General features: G+C 42.5%; 1 long non-coding RNA gene across 1 annotated transcript; it reads right to left on the bottom strand.

Annotated features, from left to right (window-relative positions):
* Nucleotides 1-1172: 1172 nt before the first annotated feature.
* LOC309325760 lies at nt 1173-21720 on the bottom strand. The gene is made up of 3 exons (XR_014149970.1): nt 21490-21720; nt 4511-4642; nt 1173-1597 (listed from the first exon to the last, which is right to left on the bottom strand). It is a non-coding gene; the product is annotated as an uncharacterized lncRNA (long non-coding RNA).
* Between the last annotated feature and the right edge of the window lie 323 nt (nt 21721-22043).

Here is a 22043-nt window from a genome sequence, read left to right as displayed (position 1 = left end):
AACTGAGTAAGATATTAAAATATCCTGTTTCTTTATCAGTATCAAGGTTTGTGTTTAAGGTTGCAATCCAAAACACACTAGGGAGTAAGTCCCATTGGACACATGTATCAAAATATATATGAATAGCAATGGACAGTAAGGTGTAATCCTGTGCACGCTCATGGGTAAAACCCATTGAATCTAGTGAGACTGGAGAGCTGTGTAGCAGCTGACCATGTAAGCCCATTTTTGTTTTCTCAGATGTAAGAATTAAATTTACTCCCAATATCCAGTTCTATCCCAAGGCCTGGCTCACCAGTCTGGCTCTGTGCCTTCCTCAAGTGTCTGCCACCCTGGAATATATTAATATTAAACAATAATAATGCCTCTTTCTTTCCTGGATGGAGAATGAAGAGATGGGGACAAGCAGGTAGGTAGGGTGGCCAGTTATGCATTGCCAAAAAAGAGAAGTTGCACGAAGAAAAAAGGACAAAAGATAATTTCAATTTGCATAAAATTGACATATCATAATTTTTGTGCACAGGTGTACATTTAGAAATAACTACTGTAATTGAAGTAGAAATGCAATGCATCTCACCACAGTAGGGGAAGACCTCAGGTGAACCGTGTGCCTGCTCAGTCAATTTTGAGGCTCCTGCTCTCCCTTTTGATGGTTCCTTATCTTTAAACCAGGCTTGGACCAGCCAGCCCTCCAATTAGAGCACACCTTCAAAAAGAGGATTTGTCCTCTTGGCAGTACTGTGAGCAGCACCAAATTTTAGGTGGTGTGGGCTGTTCCCCGCCCCCACCCCTGGGCGTCAAGCTGAGAGGAACGCAAAATAATAATATAAAATAATAATAATACCTATATTTATATGCTTACCTACTCAAAGTTAGGCCTCTGGTCAGAGTTGCCGCAACTATGATGTGGTGCACTTGAGAGCATTTGCAGAATGGAAGGCAAGGGTGGGAAAGAGAGGCACCAAATTTTGTCCTTGCTCAGAGTGCCATATTACCAAAATCTGCCCCTGCTGTTAGGTAAGATAAATGGCCATCCTTGGGGGAGGAGGATGGATGCATAGCAAGCTAATTTACTGATTTTAAGCAAGACTAGTAACATTTACCTATTTCCCCTAAATAAACTTTCATTGTAGAAATTGAATTGAATATGAGCAAAGAAAGGAACTGTCATATTTGTTTTGTATTGACAACCTCACAGGTATTTATTATTTCCTGTTTTACACACACACACACACACACACACAAGCACAGCAGCAAAATACAGCATGCATATGTTCTCTTGATATAAGTATACAGCTCTGTTTTCGCACAAAGATACTGGAAAATCAGGTTACTCATCACACCGCAAAAGACTCGGCATATCTGTAGGTTTGCAAAATACGTGGCCAGGATTGTATGAGGTGCTCAGCACCCATGACAGTGAAATCAAATGAGAATTAAAAGGCTGCATCAGAATTTCAGGGTTTTGCAATGCCATTCTTTCAGCTTGTACAATTGCTTTCAAAGCTTCTGCTGCTCCTTCAGAGTTCTCTTGGCGGCATTAACTTCTAATTGTCAAAAATTGATCAGCCAAGAAAAACTCCTGTTAACCTGTAAACTGAGAGATAGAGAAAGTTATTTACACATATAACATGCACTGAATTCAGATGGCTGCACTGTATTCAATGACATAGTCTGTGGCAGCAATCCTGTTCACATTCTTACTTGAAAATAAGTTCCATTGCATAAGCATGCATAGGATCATGCTGCATGCTTGACAAAGTCAAAACCTTAAAGGGGTTGGTGTCTTCTGATATTTAAGTGAGCAGCAGATATCAAACAGCTTGTAGGAACAGAAAACCCAGAAAACCTCTGCTACTCTGCAGTGCCAGCACTTGTGGATGACCCGAGGAGGTACTGCAGCTCCCTTTCCAGAAGGATCACGAAATAAGCAACTGACCTTATTATATACTCATCAGCCTGCCCTGAATCTCCTGTGCTGGCTCCTTGCCTCCTCTGATATCCAGAACAATTTTCTTGTCCTAACCTTAAAATTTCTCCATGCCTTGCCTCATATCCCAGTATTGTATCCCTGCCTACAATCATTTCGCCTCTTAACATCTGCTCTGAGATGTCTTCTGAGGACCTTATTGGCAGGAATGACAGACCGGACAGTCCAGTGGCAGCAGCAGAAGTGTCTGAGATCACAGGGGCAAAGCAGCTCTCTGACAACCCGCTTGAACCTTTCCTGAATCCAGCTACTGACCCTCCTGTTCACCGGCCCCCTCTACCAGCTCAAACCCTTCTTGAGGCACCAGTGCCACATTTCTCATCCCACAACTCTCATCTCCCTCAGGTCGTCTACCTCCAAGGCCCTGATCTCTGAATCCACTCCTTTGGGATCCTCCCACCTCCTCCATAACAGCTCCATGGGACTCATTACATCATTGCCATGCATAACCTGACATACTTCTGTTGCCTCCTCCATCAGCTATTTCCCTAAGCTATGAAGCCCCAAGTGTTGCAATCTCCACTGCCTAGCAAGATGCTCCAACTTGTAGCCCTGTTGGCTCAGCACATGGCCATGCATATAGAGCCCATGGGTCCTCAGTTCCAGCCTTGACAGCTCCCGGCAATTATCCTGATGAACAGCAAAGTAGGAAGTCTAAATTGCTGCAGTGCTGCCAGTATCTATTGTGCTGGGTGAGCAGTTACTTAAGTCTTTTTTATTTCATTCCTCCCTGGGAGTAACAAGCGAGGTGGCCTTTATGGCTCACCCATAATAAATTATATCTTCCACCTGAGGCCATTTTTCCAATTCATTGAATGTTCCAGGTCACAGAGCTCCCATTCAGCTTTAATCAATAGGTAGCATCTTCTTCTACAATAAAATTAACACTGATACACAGATGCTGCATATGTTAGATGGGCTGAACGCCTCCCGTTTCCATGAGATTTTCACGAGATGCATTGAAAGCTGTAGATAACATGTAGGTCCTGTTAAACTGGATCAAAAACTACCATTTGATTGCTGGTGTTATAGGCAGTAAAATTATCTCATTGCTTATGCTAAAGCATGGTGCAAATGTTATGCTACACCCTGCAGGTTAAGAACATATCTTGATATTATTTTATACAGCTGTGTATTCCATCACTTGGCTGTAATGCAACTTCATCAACAACCAAACCTAGAAAAAGAAAAAGAAAGCTATTTCTGTGTTAGATGAAGCGGGAGGGAATACAGACTGGTGATTTTTGAACCTTGAAAACTTTAAACTCCTTCCATTCCACTCAAAAGCAATAGTAAAAATATATGAAAACATAAAGCTCTTTCAAGGTGACTATTTTTGCTGTTAGCTGTGAGCCCATTGCCTATTCTGGACTAAATGGGATGTGAAATGCAATTGGATTCTCAAGATTTTCAAGAACTATATCTCTCTTCTTCAGCCAATTCAGAAACCTGTGCTAAAAGCAGCTTTTTGTTTCCAGTGCTATGATCATATTTTCCTATTATATAAGTTTGTGGAGCAGATTCCTCCTCCTTTTCACCTTAGCGCAAACCTTGTCGCCATATGAGCTTTCAACTATATTTCTTCTCTGATCTATATACTTACAGACACCTCAACCATCTCTGCAGATGTCTAGAGTGTTTATCTGAAGAGGTTAGCCTAAGATCCTGGCACACAATTCACCCGGCATCTGAGATGACTGTGTATATACGAGAAACAGAAATGCCTGGGCAAAGGTGGGGGAGGGAAGCTAGGTTTACCCATTCCCCCAAAAGCTGAAAAATTTCCTAACAAGGCAGCATCCAGAGGTTCTACCTGTGAGTCATTTCACAGATGAAGCTCACAGAGTGACCTACTCAGTCCCAAGACTGGGATATCCAATCTTGTGCCTTCCAGACGTTATTGGATTCTAGCTCCCATCATCCACAGCCAGTGTGGCCAATGCTGAGGGATGATCCAGAATTGCAGTGCACTGGAAGGGGGACACCACGTTGCCTTCACAAAAGCGGCTTGCAGATGAGGTGAGCCCACTGCTGCTGCAAGCCAATTTGGCCTAGGAAGTTTGCACACACTAACAATTTGGAGCAATAGGAGAAGTAACTGCTGAGAACCTGCATGAAAAGTGGCCCTTTGCTCATTGCAAAAATGAAAAAATATTAACAATTTGCATACTCTCATTTATCTCTCTAGAGAAATGACACTGTCTAGATAAATAACACATAGAAACAATTACTATGATCTAAATCAGGGGTCAGCAAACTTTTTCAGCAGGGGGCCGGTCCACTGTCCCTCAGACCTTGTGGGGGGCTGGACTATATTTTGAAGGGGGGGGACATGTACAAATTTCTATGCCCCCAAAATAACCCAGAGATGCATTTTAAATAAAAGGACACATTCTACTCATGTAAAAACACACTGATTCCTGGACAGCAGGCCGAATTTAGAAGGCGATTAGGCCGGATCCAGCCCCTGGGACTTAGTTTGCCTAAGTATGATCGAAATAGAAATACAGTGCATCTCACCATAGTGCAGAAGAAGGTGACCAGTGTGCCCCTGGTCAGTCTGTTCTCCAGCCGCTTAACTGTTGGTGGACAAATTCTAGGTTCCTGCTTGCTTTATCTTTCAACTGGACTTGGACCAGACACCTGACAACCCTACAAAGAAAGTAAAGTAAAGCATATGCATTTCTCCATGCAGGCTGCTTGCAGGAGGATTTGTGGGAGGGGGAGAGAGGGGGGTGGCTGGCATGGTTAGAGCAAAGAGTTTGCACGCCTAGCATTGTTTGTTGGGGATGGAGGGTTAGGCTGTATGCCTGAGTCCCTTCTAATTCCTGGATCCCACAAGGATTCCATTGCTGAAAGAGCCAGGCAAGTTTCTTGGTGAGTTAATAGCCCTAAGTACAGGGTTGTTAATATAAGAAAGGAAGCTGCTCTGTGCCATTGTGAACTGGTTAAAACATAACCAAAAATGCTAACTGCTCCATTCAAAATTCAGGGACTTGACGGAATTGAACCAGAACTTCATAAATATTACTGAATATTTCATGATCTTTTATGCTCAGGGGAAGTACATCCCTTTTGCTTGTTACATAATGTGTTCTGGGCCAGTCAATTAGAAAGTAACAAAAAAAATGTGTGCACTGTGCCATGCAGTTCCAATTCATGTGTTTTACTTTCCCAAATGCCAAGTATTTTGAGCCTGATTGGGAAGACTCACATTTTAGAAACAGAGGCTCAGTGGTTCTCCCATAAGGGCAGACTTTCCACACTCAGCTTGGTTTCATTTCTCAGAAAATAAAAAGCAGCAAGGCAGTGATCTTGTGCTTCACTTATGCGAAAAACTGAGTCAACGGAGCTTTTAAGAAGTTTGGGCACTCTGTGAACCTCCTTGACATGCCTTGTTAACAGTGCAATCTAACTAAGTAACATGAAAAAATACCCCAAATCACCCTAATTCACCCCCTTGGGGCCAAAACACATCCCTAATGTATATCATCTCTTATCCTGTCCAGTCTCAAAACATTTTGAGTAAAGATTACTAAAACACATGCCAGTCACTTCCCTAGTTTTTGTGTGCTAAATGTCCTCTATACAGGTCAGTAACTTTATGTATATTCTATATTTAGCTATGTTCTTAGCTCAACAAACATCTGTGTAGTTATATCCCAGGGTCTTGTGTTTATGAGCTTTAGATGTCCTTGATACCTCCTTGAAGATTGCTTTGTCCACCTGTTCCCTGCTGGTTAGAAAGCCTATGAGTCCCCCCCTTCTCCTGATTTTTTGGTGTGTGTCCCCCCCTTCTCCTGATTTACACACACACGCACACGCACACGCACACGCACACGCACACGCACACGCACACGCACACACACACACCCTTCTGTTCTTCTCAGGAGCACCAAGTGTATGTGTATTTAGATCGTACTATCTGAAGGCATTAATGGAGGTATTTCTAATTATTGTTGTTGCATACCCACACCTATGAACACTGCTCTTCTTTCGATAAGTACCCTTAGCATCTTACAAAAAAGGATTTAAATGCAATTATATGATTAGGTAAGGATGCGGAACCTGAGGATCGCTCAATCAGGGATGGTGAACCTAGGATCTCTAGATGTCATTAAGACTACAGCTCCCATCATCCCTGACCACTGGCCATGCTGGTTAGGGATAATAGGAATTGGGAGTCCAACATCTGGAGGGTGACATGTTCCTCATCCCTGCTCTCAGCTGTATTGAACTTCAACTCCCATCAGCCCCAGGCAGGTTGGTAGGCAATTGTAGTCCAACAACATCTGGAGAAGTGTTGCATTACCATTCCTGCATTCAGGAAATAAATATACAATACTGTAAAAAAACAAAACCAGCCAACCTTAAAAAGCAAATAGTAAAATAATTAAAAACAGTAGCAGAGCTGGACATTAAATGCCTTTTAAAAATAAAAATGCTTTCTATTTTTTTTAAATAATATTTATTACAGTTTCAAAAATTACAGAAAAAAAATAAAAATGCCACATTAAACAAAATAAAAATTAAAAATGCTTTCTATTTCTGTCAGGAGAGAGCCAGACAAATCTCCACAGAAAAGGTGATGTGGTATACAGGAAGATCCAGGGAATGAAGCAAGACTTTCAGGGATGAATCAAGAAGGAGTATTTTGTTGGTCTTTATGCCTCCATAATAAGCCTTACACTCTCTCTCTCTCTCTCTCTCTCTCTCTCTCTCTCTCTCTCTCTCTCACACACACACACACACACAAAAAACACACTGTGAACATTTTGTGCAGGGGGGGGGGACACTCCCTGTTCATCTCTAAAGGCATTATCTGTTGAAGTTACTAATGGTTCATTAGTTGTTAATAATAATTATTAAAATGATGATGATAAGTATAGTTGGAAGTCTTAAAGCACCCCCAAAGAACTAATCTATTATCCCAGCTTCAGATTCCTCACAACGCTTCTTCCCTTCTTTCATTATGATGTCAAACACATATATTTGCTTTCTTCTGATGTAACCACCCATATATAATTGGGTATTTTTTTAATATAAAAAAGGGAGGGGGGATAACAAATCTAAATATTCAAAAGGAAAAGTGAAGAAAACGCCCTGAAGTTTTGAAATTCTCACACCTCTTGAGTGCACTGGAGGTTGCATTTACCTCCATCTACACTTCAGTGATTGTCATGGGGGGGGGGGAGTTAAATGCAAATGTCAAGCTGAGAACGTGAGGCAGCGAATGTATGATTGAACTCGCAAAGAAAACACCCTCCATAATAAACAAGCGAAGATCTATAGGGAGGGAAATTTTCCCCTGCACTTGAAATTTAACAGTCAACTGTCAACATCCTACACATAACTGTCATGAAGAACCTCTAAATCTGTCCTTGTTTATGGCATGTGTTATGACAAGAGTTGAGAGTTTCTGAAAGAGCTATAATTGGCACCTAAACATCCAGCGTTTTGTCAACTGCGATCGTGTTTAGGGAAAGCTTTAATTTTGTTTCCTTCCTGAAAGAGTTGACAGAACTTTTATTTGCTCATTAGCATTTGCAACTCATTTTTTCACCTCCTTAGTAACATTTTGCCCGTCAGAGACATAGGGACCTTTCAGTGTAAGCCAGGAACACATAAGGGAAGCCAATATTAATTCAGTTGCAATAAGACCAGGATGTTTATGAATGTTTTGATTACTGCAGACACTTCTCATTATCAGGGTGGTAAGAAATGACCTCTGGATAGTGTCTAGTATTTTTGCTATGCTATCGTAGGAGAACATGTGAGAATCTAGGAAATAACCCAGAAAATAGTCTTCCCTGCTTCAATCCTGAATATGCACGAGGCATAGCAAGATGAACAGAGTAAATGAGCACTTAAATAAAGACAATTATTTTCAGTAGTGTGTTTTCTGCATGGTGCAGTGATCAGAATATCAGGCTAGGATTCGGGAATCCTAGGTTCAAACCCTTACTCAGGGATGTTGTGAGAATCAAATGAGGAGTGGGGAACTATGCACACTTCCCTGCGTTTCTGTGACGAAAGCTGGGCTTATAAATAAAATATTAAATAACCACTCCCATTGACAACTTAGGCATAGTTCCACAGTTTCTGAGTTACTAATGAATTTGAGCACAACAGTGTCATTCAAATATACAGACTGACTGTTCCCTTAGGTCCCCCACTGTGATACTATGATGTCTTGTGACCCCCTAACACCTCCCCCATAAAATGTGGCCATTAAAAAAACCAAAAGCAATAAATAATAAATAATTTTAAAATGTGTTTTTAATAGAAAAAATACTGAGTGCTCCAATGGATACCCCACTGATGCAAAAAGCGCCCCCCCCCCCAGGTATCTATCTTATTTAAATTTTAATGGAATGTTTGAATTCTAGGAAAGCAATTCCTCAGTTTGGGATTAGGATATGGAGGGATGTCATTGTCATTCTCCCTCTTTTTCTTCCAACCTGCCATTTTTCTTAAGCCACTTGGCCCCGAAGCTCCGATCTCCCGCAGATAAAAGCCTAACAGCAGAGCTTCCCAATGTATGTCGAAAAATCTGAATTTCGGTTCTCGTCCTCGGCGTAATCAAATCTCAGCGATTTAAAGAAAGGCTGGATTTCTTACAATCACCCCATCTAGTTTAAATGAGGTGGACAGGAGTTTCCCCCCCCCCCCTCTCTCTCTCTCTCTTGGACTTAGTGCCAAAGTGGGGGTGAGGGGGGGCAAGGAGTATTTCATTCAGTAGTTCTAATTATAGTAGAATCATCTATCTGTGTCAGCATTACAGACTCCAAGAAACAAGTTACCCGGAGATGAAAAGCAGCAGATCAATAAAAGCTAGATGGGTTTTCAGGAGTCTCCTACTACGAGAGCACAAAAAGTAGCAAAGCAGCAACTGTCAACAGCTACAGTGCTCAGCTAAAATTTCCCCAGCCCACAATGATATACAGCACTACTAATAACAAATGCCTATAGGGATTCCCTTTTTCTTCCTCATCTTCTTTCCATCTACAATGCGTTGTCTGACCCCACCCAACTCCTTATCCCAAAGAGGCACACCAGCCTACCAAGGTGGGGCCGGCCCGTCAGCACAGCCACAAGGACCAGAAGGGCCAAGAGAGGTGGACTCTCCAGGTAGGAGAAAACCAGCAGCAACTGCAATAGGAACAGCAGATGCCCGCATTGTCCTGGCCAATCAGTTTATGGCTGAAAACGCTTTTGCAGCTCCTTCCTGGAGATAGGCAGCAACCAGACCTTCCTGTTCAATGTGGGAAGACTGGGGGATATGGGGGCATAAGTGCCCCCATGCCCCTCACATGCATAAGAATTAAAAACAACTGCATATGGCTAAAGAGAGAGGGCAGCAAACGGGAGATGCAGACAGGGGAAGATTTTTTACAGAGTTAGAAATGCTACCATGTGGCAGGTTGGGATTAAACGTGGGCCCAAAGACTGAAAAGGTTGAAGGCTGTTGATTGAATATGTACAGCAGTTTGCTGGGAAGAGAAATCCAAGTTGTTTTTTGAAAGCCTGGCTTGGGGTCAGTGGTGGAGCTTCATGATCCGGCACCAGGGGGCGGAAAGCAGGTGGGGGCGGGGCTGGCGAGCATCCCAGGGTCATGCCGTGCCGTCCACAGGGGCGTGGCACACATCCTGGGGGCATGGGGCGTCACCTGTGGGGGTGGGGCGCCCAGCGTGGGCAGGGGGGCAGCCGTGATGGCACCCCACCAGGATCGCGCTGCCGGGGACAGTGTGCTCCCCCTGCACTCCTCTTCCTCTGCCAGTGCTTGCAGTTACGAGCTCCTGTTCTTCTCTTTCAGTTCGCTTAAGCAAGAATATTTGGGGCTAGAAGATAAAGCAGGGTGGATTGTCCACTTGGACACTCACCTCCTTTTAAACAATGCAGGTCTGCAATTCACATATTCTGCTTCTTGAAATCAGCAAGGATGCCAAACTGAACATTTCCACCAATTGGCCCTCCCTACTTTGCAGGGGCCGTCTCCCGTCAACAACTCAAATTTTCCATTTTGAGGCTGCTTGTCCCAATGCTATTAGCGATCATTGGCTAGAATGGCCATTCCTCAAAGTTCAGTTCCCTCTCCAGCATCTCTAGAAATTAAGTCTTTGAGGATATGTACACACTATAACTTTAAAGCACATTCCCCCACCCCCAAAGAATTCTAGGGCTGTGATTTCTTAAGGGTTGCTAGGAATTGTAACTTTGTGAAGGGTAACGTTCAGTGCCCAGAATTCTTTGAGGAAAAGAATATGTTTCGAATGTGCTTTGAAGCTACAGGGTGTACACAGCCTGAGCGAGGCAATTGCGTTTCATCTCTAATGCACAAACAAGGAAATGCACATGCATGAATGTGAAGAACCCAACATGCCCCATGGAGCGCACAATCTGCCAGGCCACATGGCGGTGATGCTTACTGTGATCTGTAGAAAACAGATTGTTGCACAAATAGCCTGTCCTGTTTTTGAAATGCTGACCGCAGGGCAGTCTGTTCCCAAGAAAATAAAAACAGTTGACAGAGTAGAATCGGGCTGAGGGAAACATTTTTCCACCCAAAGGCTTGCATTCTTTTATGGGCAACTGGATTCCAGCGGCCATATTCCAGGGGGTGGGTGGATTCTGAGGCAAAAGTTGGGTGGGGCCAAATGGGATTCTATTTCTTTATTTCCATTTATAAACTGCTTCCAGTAAGATATCTTGAAGAAACTTAACTATATATATATATATATATATATATATATATATATATATATAATCAACAATGAAAATAGTAACAGGAATTGCTGATACAAAAACAATGTTGTATACAAAAACAGAACAGCAGGGGAAACGGCCTCTGCATTTCAAGCTGCCACCGACTACATCGTCTGAGGCTAAGAAGGAGGAAGCTGACAGGCTGTCATAAGTCAGAAGGCAGGCAGGTGGGGCAGGCTGCTGGCAGACTGGCAGGGCCCCATTCACCCAAATAGACTGACACCCACTGAGCGTTACTGCTTAGTTTGGAGTGTTGTTTCTTCTTTGTTCATATTCAGCCTTCTGTTTATGAGGGGTCTCTGACTCCATTCCCAAACCCACTCAAAATATATATCCCATACATTCAGATCTTGGGCTTAACACTCACCTAACCCCAAGCCTCAGCAGTCAGGTGGCCTACTTTACGGAGGGCAGTCCTCTGCTGAAAAGGCTACCAGTCCAAGTACAGTTTAAAGACAAAGGAGATCAGTGATCTTGAAGCTGATTCACTGATAGTTAGCCTCTGTGCAGAAGACTCAGCAAGCATATGGGTCACCTGGTCTAAGTTCCCCCCACTATGGTGAGATATGTTGCATTTCTTTGTAATTTGGACAATGATTTCACAATTTTCATCTATAGCCTATGAATTAGCATATGCCAATTTTATGCAAACCTCCTCCGTCCTCTTTTTTGTGTGTGATCTGTTTCCACTTAGTGCGATGGGGCACTGGACTTCAGCGGACAACTGGGTTGCAGCCTTTTCTAATGTTGGTCATGACAGCAGCATTGCCAACATACACTGGTTTTCCTTTGGTATTCTGAATCACCTTCTAAATTCCTTGCCTTTTCTTAGCCCACTATAGTTGAGTTGTGTTTCAGAAATGTTTATCTTCTGTCTGACACAGATCCTCGAGTATTTCTCTTTATGCCTTGGTAACCTCAAGATTCCATGCAATAAGTTGTTTCCAATTTGGCAGTTCATTGCCAGAGTGGTACTTTGAAGTGGCACTGAATCTTTGAATTATTTCTCGGAAAATGAAACACATTTTACAATGGCCAAGTTGCCCTCTGTCTTTGAATAAGTGCACTACCCAATCTGTTGTTGACTTGTGATGCTATAAAACTCTTTAAAAGGAACAAAGAACTACCAATATATCTGGCGATTACACTGTTCATTCTAAGTTTTAAATTCCAGGTTTTCACATTTTGCAAAGTTTATACCTCTAAAAAGGAGAGGGCTAAACCATGCCCCATGAGCTAGATGAGGCCTTCAAAACAATTTTTAGTGGCCCACTAGTCAGATGACAAATTTTACTGGGAGTGTTTTGTTGGTAAGGTAAAAGGTAAAGGACCCCTGGATGATTAAGTCCAGTCAAAGGTGACTATGGGGTTGCAGAATCATCTCGCTTTCAGGCAGAGGGAGCCAGCGTTTGTCCACGTACAGCTTTCCAGGTCATGTGGCCAACATGACTAAACTGCTTCTGGTGCAATGGAACACTGTGACGGAAACCAGAGCACACAGAACATTCATTTACTTTCCCACCACAGTGGTACCTATTTATCTACTTGCACTGGTGTGCTTTCGAACTGCTAGGTTGGCAGGTGCTAGGACAGAGCAACGGAAGCTCACCCCATCACAAGGATTCGAACCACCAACCTTCTGATCAGCAAGCCCAAGAGGCTCAGTAGTTTAGATCACAGCACCACTCATTGGTAACTTCTGTGGCACAACTTCAACAAAAGAAGAGCCTGGCTCAGGCCAGTGGCCCATCTAATCCAGCAGCCTGTTATCACAGTGGCCAACCAAATGCAAGCAGGATTTGAACACAAGAGCACTTTCCCCTCCTGTGGTTTACAGCAACTAGTTTTCAGAAGCATTGTTGCTTCCAGCTGTGGAGGCAGAGTATAGCCCTTGTGGCCAGTAGCCATCAGTAGTCCTGTCCTCCATGGATTTGCCTAATCCTCTTCTAAAGTCATCTGCTGTGGTGATCATCACTGCCTCCTGTGGGGGCACCAAATGCATGTCTAAAAGTGTGTCCTGGGTCTGGAACATTGAAGGCTTCTGCTACAGGACAAATGGAAGGTAGCGCTGACATGCTGAGATTCAAGGCTAGGAGCATAGGAATGTAATCCTCTAACCCTGGAACTCAGAGGTCTTATGCTTTATGGAAGAATTTCGCAATTATTTATTTACACACACTCCTTTGGGTCCCCCAATTTCTATCCATTAAAATTGGTAGCCTTGCTTTGCTCAACAAAATACTTCCTGGCAGGAACGTGAAACAATACAAAATTGCGTTCCACCTATTCTTTCTCATTCTGATTATGAAGGTACTCTTTTTCACCTTGGAAGATAGGGAATAATACCCAGGCTGAATGAAGGGCAGGTAAGGCAGTGTATGGTTAAAAAAAGTGTATGTGGGGAAAAGTGAAGGACTCTCATTTGTAAAGTCACCTCGGCAAGTGTGCTGCTGCTGCTCTGAATTTGGGCAGTTTAGCAAGGTTTCATTTATCTCTCTCTGTATGTGTGGATCATGGTGCATGTGTTTTTTAATATTAAAAAAGCCCATTTATGAACACATAATTTAGGAGGGTAATTAGTCATGCAATGCAGCACTGCCCTTCAACAATTTATTTCTATCAGCATTATTAATCACAGCAGAGCAGATGTCTTAGGGACAAGCCAAGGTTAAAAACAAATGGTACAACATAATGAACTAGTGCACAAGACGATAACCTGCAGAGTTCTTCAAGTTGTAGGAGAATGCAGAAGGGGCTTGCGCCACATCTTCCTGCAAACTTGTTTCATAATCCCTCATTACCACGATCTGTTATCGGCCAGTGGCGTAGCGTGGGGGTGCAGGGGGGCCGGCCGCACCGGGCGCAACATCTGGGGGTTAGGGTTAGGGGGTGCAAATCCACGGGTTAGGGGGCACAAATCCATGGGTTAGGGGGCGCAAATTACTTGCCTTGCCCTGGGTGCTGACAACCCACGCTACGCCACTGTTATCGGCAACATTCATTACCACCCATTAGTACTGTTATTTATTAGTACTGTTATTTTTTTACGCTATCAAGAAAGACAAGGAAGTATGAAGACAAAGATGTCCCACGAGGCTTCTGTTTTTGATGGACTTGGTTGAGAACTGATAATATGCAAGGCCCCGCCAGCACAGCCTATGGTCAGGGATGATGGAAGAAATCCATCAACATCTGAAAAGGCCAGAGGTTCTTTATCCCTGATCTTGGCTGTACTGACTTTTTAGAGCAGCCCTTGTTTCTAGCCTTTTAAAAAATACTGTACCCAGCTGTCCACGGTTAGTATTCTACAGGTTCTTGCTTTGGTACAATTCTGTACACACAAATGCACAATGTTCTCTCTCTCCTCATGCTAGTACCACCTTGCCGATAGTTCCAAGGTTGCAGGTCCAATCCCCGTATGAGACAGTTGAATATTCCTGCATTGCAGGGGGTTGAACTAGATCTATGATTCTATGTAGTGAGTCTGTTGGTGTCACTGTAGGCAAGCATAACCAATCAGAATAAGGTCACTGCTTTCTAGACTGGTGGTGACACAGAGAACATTTGCTCTCCTCTAAGTATGCCCAAAAAGAAGAGAAAGAGTGAAGGGGTTTGCATTATTTTATGCATTTGGATTATTTGCACTCCTGCTAACTGGAATTCCCAAGTTGGTTTACAACATGTTTAAAATACAATAAAACAGGCAAGAGTGATTTATGTGCATTTAACACAAATAGACAAATATTTTCAGGGCCTATTCCAAACAAACAACCCAAGAACAACAACACCCGATCAAAATATATGGTCAGAATAGAAGACTGACTTTTTAAAGGCAGATAGAAGCAACATAGATAAAAGGCCTATGTTGTTGTTGTGCCTTTTAAAAACGGTTGAATGCCTAATTCTAAAAATGCATTAATTTATGTTGCACACTGCCTTGAGATCCAAACTGGATAAAGGGTGGTATATAAATGTTTTAATAAATAAAAATAATAAAACCAGAGTGGCCACTACTCATCTCTCCTCAGATGGCAGAAACACCTGAAGGAGAAGCATCTGATCATGACCTTGCTATTCTTGCAGTCTCTGAACTGTCTTCAAAGCATTAGAGCACTCTAATCTGAAGGCCGCAAGTTTATGGAAAAGAATTGCTAGACTGTCTCTGTCTAGAGCGATTGCAGGTGGCAAACCAGCTTTAGCTGGAGATAGGCATTCTATGACAGAAGCTGCTTGTACCTCCCCTAGTTCTAGGAGTGTCCTAAAACTATGAATCTGTTCCTTTAAGACTGGGGTGGTTCACTTGGGCCCTCCTGATTTTTTTGGATGCTAATGTCCATGATGGGACGCGGGTGGTCCTGTGGGTTAAACCACTGAGCCTAGGACTTGCCGATCAGAAGGTTGGCGGTTCGAATCCCCGCGACGGGGTGAGCTCCCATTGCTCGGTCCCTGCTCCTGCCAACCTAGCAGTTTGAAAGCACATCAAAGTGCAAGTAAATAGGTACCACTCCAGCGGGAAGGTAAACGGCGTTTCTGTGCACTGCTCTGGTTCGTCAGAAGCGGCTTAGTCATGCTGGCCACATGACCCGGAAGCTGTATGACAGCTCCCTTGGCCAATAAAGCAAGTTGAGTGCCGCAACCCCAGAGTCGGTCACAACTGGACCTGATGGTCAGGGGTCCCTTTACCTTTAATGTCCATGATACTCTGGCCACCTCATGAGAAGAGAAGACTCCCTGGAAAAGACCCTGATGTTGGGAAAGATGGAGGGCACAAGAGAAGGGGACGACAGAGGACGAGATGGTTGGACAGTGTTCTCCTAGCTACGAACATGCGTTTGACCAAACTGTGGGAGGCAGTGGAAGACAGAAGTGCCTGGCGTGCTCTGGTCCATGGGGTCATGAAGAGTTGGACATTAATAAACGACTAAACAACAACAACAAATGTCCATGAACCCCATCCATCAAGGCTAATGGCCAAGAATGCTGGAAGCCGGAGTCCAGCAACATCTAGAGAGCCACAGGTTCCCTACCCTTGCATTATGGATGCAGTCCATAAAAAGCAGCAATTGAAATAATTAAAAACAGCAGCAGAGCTGGATCTTAAAAGCCTTTTTCAAGGAAAACGTTTTCAATTTCTGTCAGCAGGGAAGGAGCCAGGCAAATCTCCACATGAAAGGGAATGCAATATACATTAATAATCAAGGTATGGGAGTCTAGTAACATTTGAAGGACTGTAGACTCTGCATCTCTACAAACCCATATAGAACAGGCCAGGTCTGCCAACCCATTTGTCAGGCAGACAAATTAGTGATCTGAGACACTGCTATAGAATGTTTACTTCTTTGCCGAAATCAAAGGTAATTTTTTTTTTAAAAAAAAAGATCTAGAATGGCTCTGTATTTTTCTTACCATGCTACTGCTGTTATATTTCTGCCTTTTCATTTTTTGATTTGTTTATAAAAATGGTCTGAAAATGCATTTCCTTTTCCATATGAAACACACAAATATTAAAGAAATAAACAGAGCAGGATTGTTAGCTGTCGGAGGATTCTGCTGCTGCTCTTTGCTCCCTGCCGCCTCTGCCACCCTTGGCTCTGTATCCTGCCGTAAATGGGTTTCTCAGGACTGGGCTGCCTATGAGGCAGACTGAAGCAGCTGCCTCGGGTGGAGAAATCCCACAGGAGAACGAGAACTCTCACGAGATCTTGCAGAGCTTGCATGAGAGCTCGTGAGATCTCACTGGAAGCCACTACTGCTGTGCAACCCCAGTAAGTGAGGCTCTGGTAGACTCCAGACTTCACCCCAGGCAGTAAAATGGGATGGGCTGTTCCTGAGGTGTCCTATTCAAGAGGGGCATGGATAAGGACTGCAATGCTTCCTCTTGGAAGCTCTCAGCTATCGCAAGCACAATGCCTGCATTCCAAATAGAGAGGTCTGCCCTTCCTCACATTTGACAGCAAGGACTGGCCTGGCTTCTGCCCTCCCTCTGGGGTTGAGATTGGTCTGCCCTTCTCCTCCCCATCAAGCCGTGTACTTAGGTGAATGTTTGTGAGCAGATGTACGCCACTGACATACAGTCCCCGAGCAGCTCTCACCATTGGATATAGTTTTTGCAGGCTAAAAGGTTGCCCACCCTTGCTCTAGGAGAATAATTTATCCCCTTATACAAGACTTCTCTCCCCAGCCCAGACATTCACCAGAAGGAGACTGGCTTTTCACACCTGATGAATCTCACCTTCCCTTTGGCTCAGCTCTGAAAAGAAACCAAGTAACATTGCCTAGTAATTTAAAGCTGAGTTTCCACAAGCTACATGATCTCTGTCCTGATTAGGTTTCACCTCCGTGACTAAAGACTGGCCACGTGGATATGAGAGAAGATGAGACAGTATTTAACTCTTCAAGCCTTTTTTGGCTTAAGAGTAACTGGGAATAATTCTCCCTGCACAAATTTGTTTCATCTACTGAATGGAAGATGCCTTGCAGGCTGGAAAAAGGATTGCTGGAGCAAGGCAGATATATACACTTACTATAATTGCATGTAGTATGGTTTATTACAGGTCCATTGCATGTGCCTTAAACAACAACTGTGCTAAGTATTAGGTTTAACGTGGCAGCCCTTAGTGGCTTGGGACTATCTTAAGGAACACTTGGTCCTAATGCAGAGCTGGATGGGCTTCAAAATGGACCTACGTACGAAGCCTTTCTCTCAGTGCATGAGCAAAAGGCCTTTTCAGTGGTGGCACTATGTCCTTCCAGCTAAGTTGCATCAGTTGCACTCTGTAAGCACTTTTTCATGGAAGTTGAAAATGTTTTGATAGACTTTTAATACTTGACATATGAAATTGGCTGTTGCCTCAGTTGCAGCTATGTTAAACAAATTACAGTCGTACCTTGGCTCCCAAATGCCTTGCAAGTTAAATGTTTTGGCTCCTGAACACTGCAAACCCGGAATTGAGTGTTCCAGTTTGCGAATATTCTTTGGAACCCGAACGTCCAACGTGGCTTCTGATTGGCTGCAGAAGCTTCCTGCAGCCAATCGGAAGCCATGCCTTGGTTTCCAAATGTTTTGGAAATTCAACCGAGTTCCGGAACGGATACCGTTTAACTTCCAAGGTACCACTGTACTCCCAGGTAAGCATGTTGCAGCCATAATGTATTTGACTAACTGCTTTTAAATTACTGTTTTTAATTGGATTTTATGTATGCCTATGTAGATTTTCTTATAAGCCCTTCCAAGTGCAACTGCAGAAGACCAGGATATAAATAATAACATATTATTGCTGTAACTACCTACTACATTTTATCTAACACTGCTCCATGGATAATCAAGACTGTAATTTACTATCAGATTCCACTCAAGTCATTTTCACCCAGAAGCAATACGTTCCTAAAAGTGTGCATGGAACACTGTGTGTAGGTGTTGCTTTTTATGGGCAATATCCAATCGGTTGTGGATTTGTTTTGACAATTCTGCATCCATTGCTGCAGTCTTGATAATGCTCCTGTGGGATATAGCTTAGATTGCTATAAGTCCTTGCAAAACCAGTTTAAGTTAGTCTACCTTCAGCAATATCACCACAATGGTTTCCAGTAATTACTGTGTGTACATAGCATGGGTGGCCTTCAATATTTAAAAAGCTGGTCCTCCTGGAATTTGAAGACACATATCCCTACCAATTAAAAATGCATGGTCTCACCTCCAAGTATTATAAGACATTGAAAGACTATTTGATGCACCCACTAATGGAGGTTTGTAATGAAATTATGGAAGGGAAGAAGGCACCAGAGTCGTGGAAAGAGGCCTTCATCACATGGATACCTAAACTAGAAACCGAAAAGACACAACTCAAGAATTACCGCCCCATCTCCCTCCTGAATGTGGATTACAAAATATTCGCAGACATTTTAGCAAGCAGATTTTAAAAAGTCTTAAATGAAGTGATCCATAAGGACCAAGCAGGCTTTCTCCCAGGTAGACATTTGTTTGCAAACACAAGAAACATTATTGATATCTTGGAACTCTTGCAGACAAATATCAACACAAAAGCAGTTTTGATATTTATAGACGCGGAGAAAGCCTTTGATAATATTTCTTGGAAGTTTATGAAGAAAAACTTGGAAGGAATGGGAGTGGGGCGGGGGTTTGAGAATGGGATAGAGGCAATTTATTCGGAGCAGAAGGCAAAACTGATAGTGAACAATGTGGTGACGGAAGAGTTTAATATTGAAAAAGGAACACGACAAGGTTGTCCTATCTCCCCTTTGTTATTTATATCGGTCCTGGAAGTGCTCTTAAATATGATCAGAGGAGACCGGTTGGTGGAGGGTATTCAGGTCGGAGCAAAACAATATAAACTTAAAGCATTTGCAGATGACCTAGTATTGACCTTACAGGAGCCAGAGCCCAGCACCAAAAGGGTATTGCAATTGATTTATGAGTTTGGTCGGGTGGCGGGATTTAAACTTAACAAGCAAAAAACCAAGGTTTTGGAAAAAAATATGACCCCTTTAGAATCAGAAAGGTTTCAGAAAGAGACAGAATTAAATGTGGTTAAAAAAGTAAAATACCTAGGGGTAAGCATAACAGACAAAAACAGGAACTTATTCAAAGATAATTATGAAAAATGTTGGTCTGAAATTAAAAGGGATTTAGAAATTTGGTCAAGATTGAAACTTTCCTTGTCAGGACGTATTGCTGCTATTAAGATGAATATATTGCCAAGAATGTTATTTTTGTTTCAAACTCTACAGATTGTGGACAAAATGGGGTGTTTTGAGAAGTGGCAGAGAGATATTTCTAAATTTGTCTGGCAGGGCAAAAAGCCCAGAATTAAGTTTAAGATATTAACTGATGCTAAAGAAAGAGGGGGCTTCGCCCAGCCAGACTTAAAGCTGTACTATGAATCAGCAGCTTTCTGCTGGTTGAAGGACTGGCTACTTCTTGAAAACACGGATGTTTTAGATTTGGAAGGATTCAACAATGCTTTTGGATGGCATGCATATTTGTGGTATGACAAGGTTAAAATACACAAGGCTTTTAAGAACCATGTTGTCAGAAAAGCAGTATTCAATGTCTGGATAAAATATAAGGACTTACTGGAAAACAAAACCCCAAGGTGGTTATCACCAATGGAGGCTAAGGCCCCGAAAAGACTCAATATGGAGGCCAAATGGCCGAAATATTGGGAAATAATAGAAAAAGATGGAGATAATTGGAGGTTGCAAAGTATGGAGAAAATAAAAGATAAAGTGCGAGATTGGTTACATTATGCTCAGATTAAAGAAGTTTTTAAGTCAGATAAAAAGATAGGATTCCAGGTGGAAAAATCAAAGTTAGAAACAGAACTGTTAGAACCCAGCTCTAAGATACTTTCAAGAATGTATAACTTGCTGCTAAAATGGAATACACAGGATGAAACGGTTAAAACAGCTATGATAAAATGGGCACAGGACATAGGGCACAATATCATGTTTACTGACTGGGGAAAGTTATGGACTACAGGTCTGAGATTTACCGCATGTAATGCTCTGAAGGAAAATATTATGAAAATGATATACAGGTGGTACATGACCCCAGTCAAGCTTGCAAAGATATACCATTTGCCTGACAATAAATGTTGGAAGTGTAAAGAAGCTGAAGGAACATTCTTTCACCTCTGGTGGTCTTGTCCTAGAGTGAAGGCTTTCTGGGAAATGATATATAATGAGCTGAAAAAGGTATTTAAGTATACCTTCCTTAAGAAACCAGAGGCCTTCCTTTTGGGCATTGTTGACCAGAGTGTGCAAAAGAAGGACCGAACCTTTTTTATGTATGCCACAACTGCAGCAAGGATACTCATCGCTAAAAGCTGGAAAACTCAAGATTTGCCCACATTGGAAGAATGGCAGATGCAACTGATGGACTATATGGAATTGGCAGAGATGACTGGCAGAATCCGAGACCTGGGAGAAGAAGCAGTGGAGGAGGATTGGAAGAAATTTAAGGACTATTTACAAAAATACTGTAAACTGTATGAATGTTAAGAAAGATGTAAGATCCGGAATAAGATGGCTCCAACAAATTAGTAACAAAGAATATAAATCTAAATGTGACTGAAAGAAAAGACAAATTTTGGATGAACAATATGCTAGAATTAGAGTGAATTAAATTCTAAGATTTGAGATACAATATTGGATAATTACATAATATAAACTGAATTAAGTGAATAATTTGCTAGAAAAATCTATGTGTATGGAAAGCATGAACAAGAGATGTGAGGAAGTCCAAAGATGTGAATGAAATGTGGCTAATGAGAAAGATTATGTTGTTATCTATGTTGATCTTTGTTTTATAAAATTAATAAATATTATTACAAAAAAAAAAAAAATGCATTGCAACATCTGTGCATGGAGTGGACTTTAAAGACTCAAGGAAACAAGGGAAAATGATACATGAATTAAAAAGCCTAACTATCACACTGTAATAGATTATACAAAGAAATCATGTGAAAGATCCCAAAGGCTGTAAAATAATTCCATTTAAAGGACAGACAATAGTTCTTAGTTTGCTTTGTTTCTATAGCAAAGAGAACAAGTGGAACAAACTGTGTTTTGACATTGAGCAAGTTTAAACACAGTGAAAAGCCTTGTAGTAAGAAAACACTTGCAAAAGAAAATATTGAATTTTTAGTCTCCAGTTTCTTGCCTGAACTTTAAGACAACAAGATACCATGGTCAATTTTTTCAGGGTTACTGACCTAACTAAAATTATGCTAAGATAAAATCTAGAGTGGGTAGTTGTCATGAGCCTCATGAGAATGTCCTGGAGAGGCTGGTCAGATCAGGATGATGCTTGAGGAGTTGAACTTGGATGAACCCGGGGAGAGACTTAGTAGGTTGAGCCAGACCTCGCCTGGTCCTCAGGAGGTTTCAGAGTAGTATGGGAAGGAAGATGGGGGCACAGAATAAGATCCCAGAGAGGGACTCAGAAGGCTGTTGGGAGAAGAAGGTGGGTTAGGCATCAGCCATGATCAGTTGGCTCCACAAGAACTCTCCCAACCACCTTTCCCTAACAGCGAGTCTACACCTGCATAGGAGATGCTGAAGTACAAGTCTGGCTCTGAGCCTGTGTTGTCCCCTCCTCTGTCACCTAAGAACTGGAGATGCCACTCTGAGCAGATGGCTCAGGCCCAGCACACTGGAAGAAGTGCCTGTTTGCTTGCCCAGTCCAAATATGTTTCTCCCTTGCCTCACTAAAGCTGGGCTATGATGGGCTTCTAACCTTTGCCTTGCCTATGCACTGCTCTGATTT

This window comes from Podarcis erhardii, assembly GCF_964252035.2.
Source record: "Podarcis erhardii genome assembly, chromosome: 12".
Classification (NCBI taxonomy): domain Eukaryota; kingdom Metazoa; phylum Chordata; class Lepidosauria; order Squamata; family Lacertidae; genus Podarcis; species Podarcis erhardii.
The sequence above is the reverse complement of the archived record's forward strand: the minus strand, read 5'-3'. Positions and strand labels throughout refer to the sequence as shown.